Source organism: Aquarana catesbeiana, linkage group LG02 (assembly GCF_042186555.1).
Source record: "Aquarana catesbeiana isolate 2022-GZ linkage group LG02, ASM4218655v1, whole genome shotgun sequence".
Taxonomy (NCBI): Eukaryota; Metazoa; Chordata; class Amphibia; order Anura; family Ranidae; genus Aquarana; species Aquarana catesbeiana.
In genome coordinates, this window is record NC_133325.1 from 489,449,465 (window position 1) to 489,460,223 (window position 10,759).

A 10,759-nucleotide genomic window follows, 5' to 3' on the forward strand; every position below is an offset into this window, starting at 1 on the left:
TGTCTTTTGCCGGGAGCTGCGATGCGCTCTGCGGGCCTATGTCCCCTCCCTCCCCCTGTGCTTTGCCTTGGGGGGAGGGGACTCCCCCACAGCGCATCGGCGCCACGCCTCCTGCTTCCCGTGTGCCGTCTAGTGTTGACGCCCACACGTCAAGCATGTGACGTTGCTATCTTAGCCGGCTTGGCGGGGGAAGTGAGCGTCTGTCAAGGGCGGTCTTTACCGCCGGCGTCGGAGCTCCTCCCCTCTCTAGCCGTGCCTGCGTGACGCTGGTGGCGGGCAGCGTGCACGTGTGTGGAGCGGTATATCGGGCTTCCCCAGGCACAGCTCCCCATTGCCTTCCAAACATCTGACGCTGCAGTTCACCTTACCATTCTCCAGCAGTGGTCTTGGTAAGCTATTTTGGACGATTGTTCACCACCTTACTAATTAGATATCACTTTTCAATATGTATGAACATCATGATATCCTGATACCATGTATCTTTGTAGACTCATGACATCTCAATACTACTTATCCTTTCAGATGCTTTTTGGTGGCCACTTTGGTTCCATTTTTCTGACTTACCACGCACACCCCCTTGCTGTGTCCCGTGTTCTTTTGGGGAAGTTCTGGATGTATGCCCTGCCAGCACGCTGTTTTTGATCACCTCAGCTCCCGGCATAGATTGGTTGACCCCAGTGCCATACGTACTATACCTCATTTACAGTGAGTCCTTGTAAGTATTTCGGGATACACCTCTCTATCCCCCCTTGGATAGGTTCCACTATATTCCACTAATAATATTTTATTATATCTTGTAGATATATTATCAGCACCCGCCCCTGATGAGTGTGAAACACACGAAACGCGTCGGGCATTACTATTTTGGGATGCAGATACAAAGCCCCCCTTTACCATCTGTTTTTGGGCATTTTGGGTGGTCTTGGGATGTCTCTCCACACCCCGATGAAATTCCTCATTATTTCTTGTTTTGTTCTGATTATGCAATGTTTGGTTTCACTGTCTCATTTGCAAGTATTGTTAACACAATTCTGTACCATTATGAACTCATTAGAATGTATTACTGATCAATCAGACCACTGTGGGGCACTTGGCTACTATACTCGGATGTACCCCAGTTGCCTGTATTGCATGCATACTTTCAATAGTGTGTATGAACAAACATGAAATGACATTTATTATAATGTGTTTTACCTATGTGGTTTCTGTTATTGATTTGTTTCATGATTTTATGACAATAAATGTGTACCTCTATTGAATCTATCTCCACCATGTCTATGGCCTCAATTAAAGTCCCAAACTTTTCCCACAACCTCCAAATAGGGATGGAGGCCCATTCTATATGTGCCTCATATAAAGTCCCAAACCTTCCCATTGCTTCCTTACATTAGGGATGGAGGTCCATAGACTGGACTGACAGCCTCTCTCTTTTTCCCTGTCACCCAGGTGTGAGATCATTCAGCCCGGCATATTCAATCATTATGTCTGGACTTATGCTATAGAGACACTGGTCTCCCTTGCATATCAGTGAGAGAATTCAGCACAGTTTTCTGTGCTTTGAATCCCTCTCCATTTGAGGTGTATGTCCTGGGTCTGTTTCTGTCTTTTGCCGGGAGCTGCGATGCGCTCTGCGGGCCTATGTCCCCTCCCTCCCCCTGTGCTTTGCCTTGGGGGGAGGGGGCTCCCCCACAGCGCATCGGCGCCACGCCTCCTGCTTCCCGTGTGCCGTCTAGTGTTGACGCCCACACGTCAAGCATGTGACGTTGCTATCTTAGCCGGCTTGGCGGGGGAAGTGAGCGTCTGTCAAGGGCGGTCTTTACCGCCGGCGTCGGAGCTCCTCCCCTCTCTAGCCGTGCCTGCGTGACGCTGGTGGCGGGCAGCGTGCACGTGTGTGGAGCGGTATATCTGGCTTCTCCAGGCATAGCTCCCCATTGCCTTCCAAACATCTGACGCTGCAGTTCACCTTACCATTCTCCAGCAGTGGTCTTGGTAAGCTATTTTGGACGATTGTTCACCACCTTACTAATTAGATATCACTTTTCAATATGTATGAACATCATGATATCCTGATACCATGTATCTTTGTAGACTCATGACATCTCAATACTACTTATCCTTTCAGATGCTTTTTGGTGGCCACTTTGGTTCCATTTTTCTGACTTACCACGCACACCCCCTTGCTGTGTCCCGTGTTCTTTTGGGGAAGTTCTGGATGTATGCCCTGCCAGCACGCTGTTTTTGATCACCTCAGCTCCCGGCATAGATTGGTTGACCCCAGTGCCATACGTACTATACCTCATTTACAGTGAGTCCTTGTAAGTATTTCGGGATACACCTCTCTATCCCCCCTTGGATAGGTTCCACTATATTCCACTAATAATATTTTATTATATCTTGTAGATATATTATCAGCACCCGCCCCTGATGAGTGTGAAACACACGAAACGCGTCGGGCATTACTATTTTGGGATGCAGATACAAAGCCCCCCTTTACCATCTGTTTTTGGGCATTTTGGGTGGTCTTGGGATGTCTCTCCACACCCCGATGAAATTCCTCATTATTTCTTGTTTTGTTCTGATTATGCAATGTTTGGTTTCACTGTCTCATTTGCAAGTATTGTTAACACAATTCTGTACCATTATGAACTCATTAGAATGTATTACTGATCAATCAGACCACTGTGGGGCACTTGGCTACTATACTCGGATGTACCCCAGTTGCCTGTATTGCATGCATACTTTCAATAGTGTGTATGAACAAACATGAAATGACATTTATTATAATGTGTTTTACCTATGTGGTTTCTGTTATTGATTTGTTTCATGATTTTATGACAATAAATGTGTACCTCTATTGAATCTATCTCCACCATGTCTATGGCCTCAATTAAAGTCCCAAACTTTTCCCACAACCTCCAAATAGGGATGGAGGCCCATTCTATATGTGCCTCATATAAAGTCCCAAACCTTCCCATTGCTTTAGTTTATGTTGGAACTACAACTCAATTTTATTACCATATATGTGATCTTTTCTTTTGCTGCCACTATATGTACTTATGTATACTAATTGTTAATATTCAATAAACAAATCTGACAATAAAATGTATGCAGGATGAATATGAATGGTCTGCAAATTTTCCAAGAACAGCAAGTTCAAGTGGGGTGGAGTATAACAGATTGCCCAGTTACCCACTATGATCATACGAAGGTTCCTTTAACTGCATTTCCTTCAAATACCTGGGTTTGTGGACCCACCAGCTTCCCTCCCCCATGAACTCAGAAAAAGCCATACCTGATAAGGGCAGGGGTAGCTGGGGGTGTTCTTCGCCAGTCTGGACCTGTTTTGCATTATTGCTTCTATCTTCGAAACCTGTTTAGTAAATTGTAAGTTACAGTTACTGAAAAGTTGAAATAAATATTAAAGTGAAGTGCTCTAATAAATAAATTACCCACTTGACTTCCGGAAGATTTACCCCCCTTAATAACCAGGTCATTTTTTGCGATACTGTACTGCGTTACTTTAACTGACAATTGTGCGAGCATGCAATGCTGTACCCAGGGGTCAAGTCCTGGGAAAAAAAGTGTGGGAACTCACCCAAGATTTCCCCCCACCACATTGTGCATCAATCATTCCCAACCAGAAGTGACAATCCATCTCTAATGAGCTGGTTGGAAACAGTGTTTTACTGAAAAGCAATTTTATATTTAACAAAATGTAGGTGTAAAGCAATGTGTGTTTGGATTGTAATAAAGTGTGTTCAAACTTATTTGCAGTATCAGAGTTCTCCTTTTTTTCCCCATATAGGTTCTACCATTTGGGGGTGAATACTTGCTTTGGAGGTTATGAAGATTGCATGGCCAGTGTGCATTTGGATTCAGTTTTTCGACTACAACGGATCATGGTTTGAGAGATTTGAAGCACATGAACGCTCTAATGGACTGAACTGTCTTTCCACTTGTGCACATGTGGTCTTCTAAGTGTTACTGTTACTCACATTTTCTGTCTATATTATGCACTGGATCAGTGGATAGTATTAGAGCATTGTTTGACACCATTAAAAAAACACTTGCACTTTAGCGATGCTATTTACCAATGTTATTACATGATTAGGGTAAATTTATAGAGCAAACACTTACATTATCTTGCAATGTGGAGTGACCCTTCGCTTCTCTGCAGCCTCTCGTTCGTCCCCCTCCTGTGGGCAGACTGGGGAGTGTAGTCTCTGCCGCCAGGGATTGCTATGGGGCCGCTGGCGATTGGGACTATATGTCCCACAAAGCTTTGCAGCTGCTGGAGTCCTGGGAGTTGATGGGCTCCCTCTCCCTGCCAATGAGGAAGCAGGGAAGGGAGCAGATTGGGCAGCTGGGCTCTGCGAGAACACACTGCAGTGTTAGGAGGAGAGGTGCGGGGCCATGGGTGACAGAGCGGCCCCCGCTACATAAGAGAGTGCCACTTGAGCTTCTGTGCCCCACCTCTGCCTCAGCTTGCAGCCCTGTGCAAACTTCAAAGGCCAGTCCTGCAGCACGCGGCTGCTAATGGTAACGGCGTTCCTGCAGGTCTCGAGTCCTGGCTGTGCTCAAATAAAATTTGTAATTTTTTTCTCACAAATAGAGCTTTCTTTTGGTGATATTGCCAGTATATGCACACAGGCTCTAGTACTACGGTTACCTAATGGACAAAAATACAAACCTTTACACTATGCTAACTGCAAGATGGCCAGAGTGGTATATCTACTGTCCCTGCGGTTGCTTCTATATAGGCAAGAAATTTTTGGAATTCCATAAAGGGGCCTATAGGCATATACTTAGCATGGAGACCTGCAACCCGGATCTACCCCTGGGGAAACACGTGCAGGATGTCCACCAGGGTAGATTCCCGGACATCAAATTCCTGATAGTGGACCGGATCCACCCCAGTGCCAGGGGTGGAGACTGGGACAAGATTCTCCTTCAAAGGGAGGCCAGGTGGATAGTGTTTTACGTGCCACTTGTCCACCTGGGTTAAATTACGCAGTCAGCTTTCGCCCATTTTTAGAAGGGTTCACATCGGGATTATGGGAGGGACTTAGCTAATCCCAGTAATCACTGGTGGCAAAGAGTGGTTTCAAATCCCTTTGGAATTGTAATCAACATCAACAGAGTGATACCTATGCTGTTATGCATAGGTGCTCATGTTCAATGTGTCTGTCACTGGGTATAGTGCTCCAATGAGAAGTCAACCTGTAACAGCTGCTTTCTGGTGATAGTTTTGTTCTATCTGTGTATTCTTTCTAATCAATATTGATTAATGTTAATATTAATATTTTATTTGGGCTGAACTTGCACATACCTATCTCCTTGCTGCTGTTGTATATCATTGTTCTGTGTTTTTTTATCCTGTGGGTTGCAGCAATCTCATCAGGACTATCGGGGTGATTTACAAAAGCCGTGCCCCATCAGTAGAGGCGCAACGCATATTTCCATATTTACGAAATAGTGCGCCGGTAACAGAGCTCTAATCCCCCATTTACTATAGCGATCCCGGAAAAATGCCATCTGTTCACCACTATGGACATGGCGCATGGCATGTCCAATTCAATATTTTGAAGAAGATGGAAGTGCTAATATTATGGGGTAATGTGAGGAAGTTTAGTAACAACTGCCCAAGTAACAAATATGCCCAAAATAGAATAAGAAAGTAACTTTTTTCTGAGAAAGCCTGCTGTGCCTGCAAGTACGTTTAGAACTACGTGAGATCAATGTACACAAGCGACTCTTGTGCTTGTTCACATGAGTTTGTTCACTGCATGGCCAAAATCTTAGTAAATGTTAAGCAACGTACATGCAATTGCATGGGTTGAATGGGCACACCTCTAAACTTGACAATCTTTTTTTTTACGCTGGTTCACCTTTATGTATTTTTTTAAGGAGCTTTACACAAAGGTCATGTTAGCATGTTACGTTGCCAACATGTGACCTGCACCTTGTTAAAATTATGTAAAAAGACTCTCGCTCCTTTAGCTCCTTCTAAAAGGACATTTAACCTCCCCCTCTAATGCATATGATTTCCTTGAGCTAGCTTTTGCTTTTAAAAGGGAACTCCACACTCCATTCTCCAATGCTCTTGTCCCCCCCTCCCTAACCTCTTGGATTTCCATGGGCTAACTTTTGCTTTTAAAGGGGAACTCCACACTCCACACCATTCTCAAAAGTCTGTGAGCTGCCTTCACCAATCCAAACTACATCCTTTTTCAGAGCATACAACAGGGCCAACTAGGAAAGGGGCGAGAAGAGCGATCGCCCAACCCCCTCCTGAACCATACAAGGCCACATGCCCTCAACATAGCTGGCTGCCTTTGGGGCATGTTGGGCTCAGTCCAAATACCAACTACAAAGCACTAGTTTAAAGAGGCTTTCCACATTCTGTAAAGCCCCCTGTCTGCAGCCCCCCACAACCCCAGCCTAGGGTTGTGTGGAAGAGGCCCTTGTCCCCCTGAATATAAGAACAAGGTGATTGACTTTTGGGATTCCCAAGCCCCTCCTGCCCCCAAGCATCCACCCCCCTTTCATGGGCTGGCTTGTTGTGTGTTTGGCTAGGGGTTTGTTAGTTTGTGGGAGGGGCACAATATTTTTTTAGCTTGGGTGGTATTTTCACGTGTGGGTTCTAATTTTAAGCCTTAACAGACCCAAATGGCCTTGTATGTATTGGGGGGGCAGGCTATTTTTGTTTTGGATTAAAATCTTGTAGCTGCAATGTAGATTTTGTAAGTTTTCTCTAACGCCGTACATCTTTGAAGCAGCATTTTGGATACATGCTACAGATGCACCACTTTACAGGCAGAGTAAGCCCCCCCCCCCAAGTTACTAATTTTGCATTTTTAAAGGCATTTCTCCTTGTTTCGTTTTTAGGGTTGTCCAAATTGGTGACATTGATATATGTCCCTCAGGGTGGGTCCTGGACCCTCATACCCATTTTAAGGCCAATAATTAAAAGATAAGCAAGATTAAAAAGTCAGTTTTCATAGACTATGCTTTTTATTGTATAACTTTTGCCCATGTTAGGCTCTTTGTTTGCCTCCCTGGACCGGGGGGAGAGGGTGTTTTGTAGCATGCTGGATGATGTGCTTCATTTTGGACAGGGGGTGGCTTATTTTGTGCTAGCTGCCTTTGGGTTGGTCTGGGCATGCTCAGGGACTTTTTTTGTGCTTTTTGTGTGTGAACAGCACTTGGATTTTTCTGGGCATGCTCAGAGAGTGTTTTTTGGATTAGTAATTTAAGGACATCCTTAACAGGTGTACCCACTTTGAAGTAATGTCTCTACTGAACTTGCATTTTGTGTGTTTCATGGACTGTGCATGTGTTTTCAATCGCATCATTAGCACGCAAACCTAAGTTATATAAAGCTTGCAGATAGCATTCTTTACCTTGCCCTGAAAAGAGGCCAGATTGCTTGATGGTGTGTGAGTGTGGCAAGAGAGTACATTTGGGTGTCCTTATAGAGTTTGTAACATATGTATATTCTCTTTGTATTTTGTTTGTTATGTCTTTGCAAAACAGATGTGTTTTAGAACAAGTTTTTTTTTGTTTTTTGTTTTTTTGAGGGGAGGGGTTTTCCCTGAAATATTTTTGATGTTGTCAATGTGTGTGTTGTTTGTAGGTTGTTAGTTTCACTTTGATTTAATTGTCTGTGCTGCATTATTATGCAAAATGTTCCTCAAGATGTTGTGGCTAATAAATGATTAAAACTTTAAGAGACTGTCCTTTTGTGAGTGCAGTCCTTTTAACTCCTGTTAATTTCCTCTGAAAAATGGTCAGACCTCAAAACCATATTCTGTTAGTGTCTCAAATTACCATGCATGTGTTTTTTGCTTTCCTTGCTCTTTTCCAGGTCTTGTTTTGTTGACCAATACAATTTGTAGCAAAGTTTTGTTAATAATTTGTTTTGCAGATGCATGCTCAATCCAAGTAATGCATCTTACACCCCCCCCCCCCCCAGATTTCTCAGCTGCAGCGCTTAACTAGGCTGATTGGCATGGCAAAACAAAAAAAGGTGTGATTTGTCTTAAAGCTACTTTCCTGGTGCCTTTATGGTAGCATATGCATGGATTGTGCATATGCTGCCATGGATAGGCACCAGGAAAGGAAAATTACAGAGAGGTAAGTATTCAATTTTCCATTTTAGAGCAGTGGTTCTCAGCCTCGGTCCTTAAGTACCCACGACAGGACATGTTTCTGGGAATTTATCTTAGCTAAAATAGCTGTCCAAAATACCAAGCCATTGACTCAATTGATTTAAAGCACCTGTGCAAGGTGAAGGAAAACCTGCAAACATGGCCTGTTGGGGGTACTTGAGGACATGGTTGGGAAGCACTGATTTAGCGCACTGAGCTAAAATCTAGCTCAAGACAATCCTATTCTAATTGTGGGCATTTGAGGGAAACCAAGTGAGTGTTAGAACCCCTGCTTGTCTTTTTTAGGTTGGGCTTTGTGTCCCTTTTCTGAAAATTGGCTTCACTTCCTTTTACATAGCCAAACAGGAAGTGAGGGTAAAACCCTACCAATGTCTTTCCTTGGGGACACACAGGTCAATCTATCTAGTGTCCCTATTAGGCAAATTGCACTCTAGCACTTTGATGTGTACACCCCAAATTATTAGGTATTTTGGGGTTTATTAAAGGCAAAATCACTCTGCAATACAAGCGTACTAGCTGTAAAACTGAGGGGAAGCACTGGTGATTTTATCATCCAATCATGTAAAAGCAAAAATGCTGTTTTTGTATTTTCCTTGCATGTCCCCCTCAGATCTCCAGCAAGTGCACTTGTAGTGCAAAGTGGATTTGCCTTTATTAAATAAACCTCAAAGTCTAAGATATCTAATAATTTGGGATGTACACAGCAAAATGCTAGAGTGCAATTTACCTGATGGGGAAACTATTTAGATTGACCTGTGTGTCCCCAAGGAAAGACATTGGTAGGGTTTACCCTACTAAAAAAGATCTTTTTCATAAAATAAACAGGGGCTGCAGTGTTGAAAAAAGTTGCAAACATTTCATGGCCCTGATGCTCACTCTGACCAACCACCCCCTCTCAGAGGAGGATGCCATTTGTAGAGATGAGTAGGCTTTCCAGAGCTTGAGGGAGACCTTTTTAGCTTTTTTTGGGGGGTGTTTCAACACCCCCTTCTGACCTTAGCTCGATGCACAAAGCAGAGCTACTACCAGAAGAAATCGCATCCACTGCTTGAGCAATAGTTCAGCCGCTGCTGCTGCTATTAATGCTCAGCCTGATGCAAATAGTAAATGTGTCAAATAGGAAATGCCTGTGTCACCAAATCCTCTTTCATGCTCCTCTTTGCTCTTATGACTATCCGACAATTTTGCAGCCAGCACAAAAGGAGTTTTTTTTTTTTTTTTTTAAACACACTCCCACGATGGAGGACGCCAATGCCACACTAAGCCCTGCCCCCACCTCGCATCGCGCCCCCCTTCTTTCTCTTTAAAAAAAAAGAGTTTTCCTGTGCAAGCATGGGCTTCCAATCCAACGGGATCGGCTTGTGAGTGAGGGAGGGATGGGGTGGAGGAGACCTGGAAGCCACCGAGTAGGGGAGGTGAAAGAAAACGGCATTGCCGATCATTTTTAGTTCTTCCTTATACTCAGCCTAATGAAGAGGGGAAGAGTTCAGCCCAGGTGGGGGAAGCAAAACCCCCCAAACTTAACGGAGGTCTGCCTGCTAGCCGGAGGAAAAAAGCCTGTTTCTGTGACACAGCGTGATCTCTGAGCAAATCGTGAGAAGGTACATGCTCCATACAGCCCCCAGTGGTGGCACTTAGGCATGACAACATTTACTTTAAGGAGACATTTCATAAGAAAATTTAAAAATTCCTTAGAAAACTCCACTTACCTTTCCCGCCGCAGGGTTTTCTGTGGTAAAACCAACAGACCCAATCTTCACCCTTCACGGTGGGTTCCATTAAGAAAACCTTCAGGAACTGGGGACCCTTGGGGAACCCACAATCCTGGATCTGTAATATCACCCCACCAGTAAAACTTTATGGCCTTAATACCAAAAGTACTGGATCCCAGGGTCCAGCTCTCTAAAAAAGAGAAGCGTTTACAAGCAAAGACCTTGTTTCTTTGGACACGAGGCCCGGGTACCATTCAATTTGGCCTAAAAGACACTTTGAATGGATCCGGCTGCATAGCTAGCCCCAGCAAGGATTGCTCCAGTGGAGCTCAACACAGCACATCTTCACTCATGACCAACACCTTAGACACTGGTGAAAAAACTGAGGTACTCCCAGTAGGAGGAGGGGTTATAAAGGGAGTGAACTTCCTGTATTGGGCATGCCAGTGCACATCACCTGAAGGTGCCTATATACCCACATAGTAATTACTATGGCTCTGTGTCCCGTGATGTACGATTAAAGAAAAGAAAGGATTTCATTTAGTTTAACTTTGCAAAGACACATTCCTAAGTTCAACTGTGATGCATGTCAATGGCCCATTTAGACCTTGTTTAATAGAAAATACCATTTGCCTTTCACTATAAACATTTGTTAGTCCAGTCCTGGAAATCTGCATCTGCTTTACTATTAATTTCCATAAAAATTGGGTTCCTGCAGCTAGATGCGCCAAATGCATCTAGATGCGTGACCGCTGTGTATGTAAGATGTGCAACTGCTGTGTGCACAGAGGTATGTACCCGTGGTGCATATCTGGTTCCTGGAAGCGGTGGCCAGCACACAGGAATGACATCACGCCCCTCCATGATGTTGCTTGT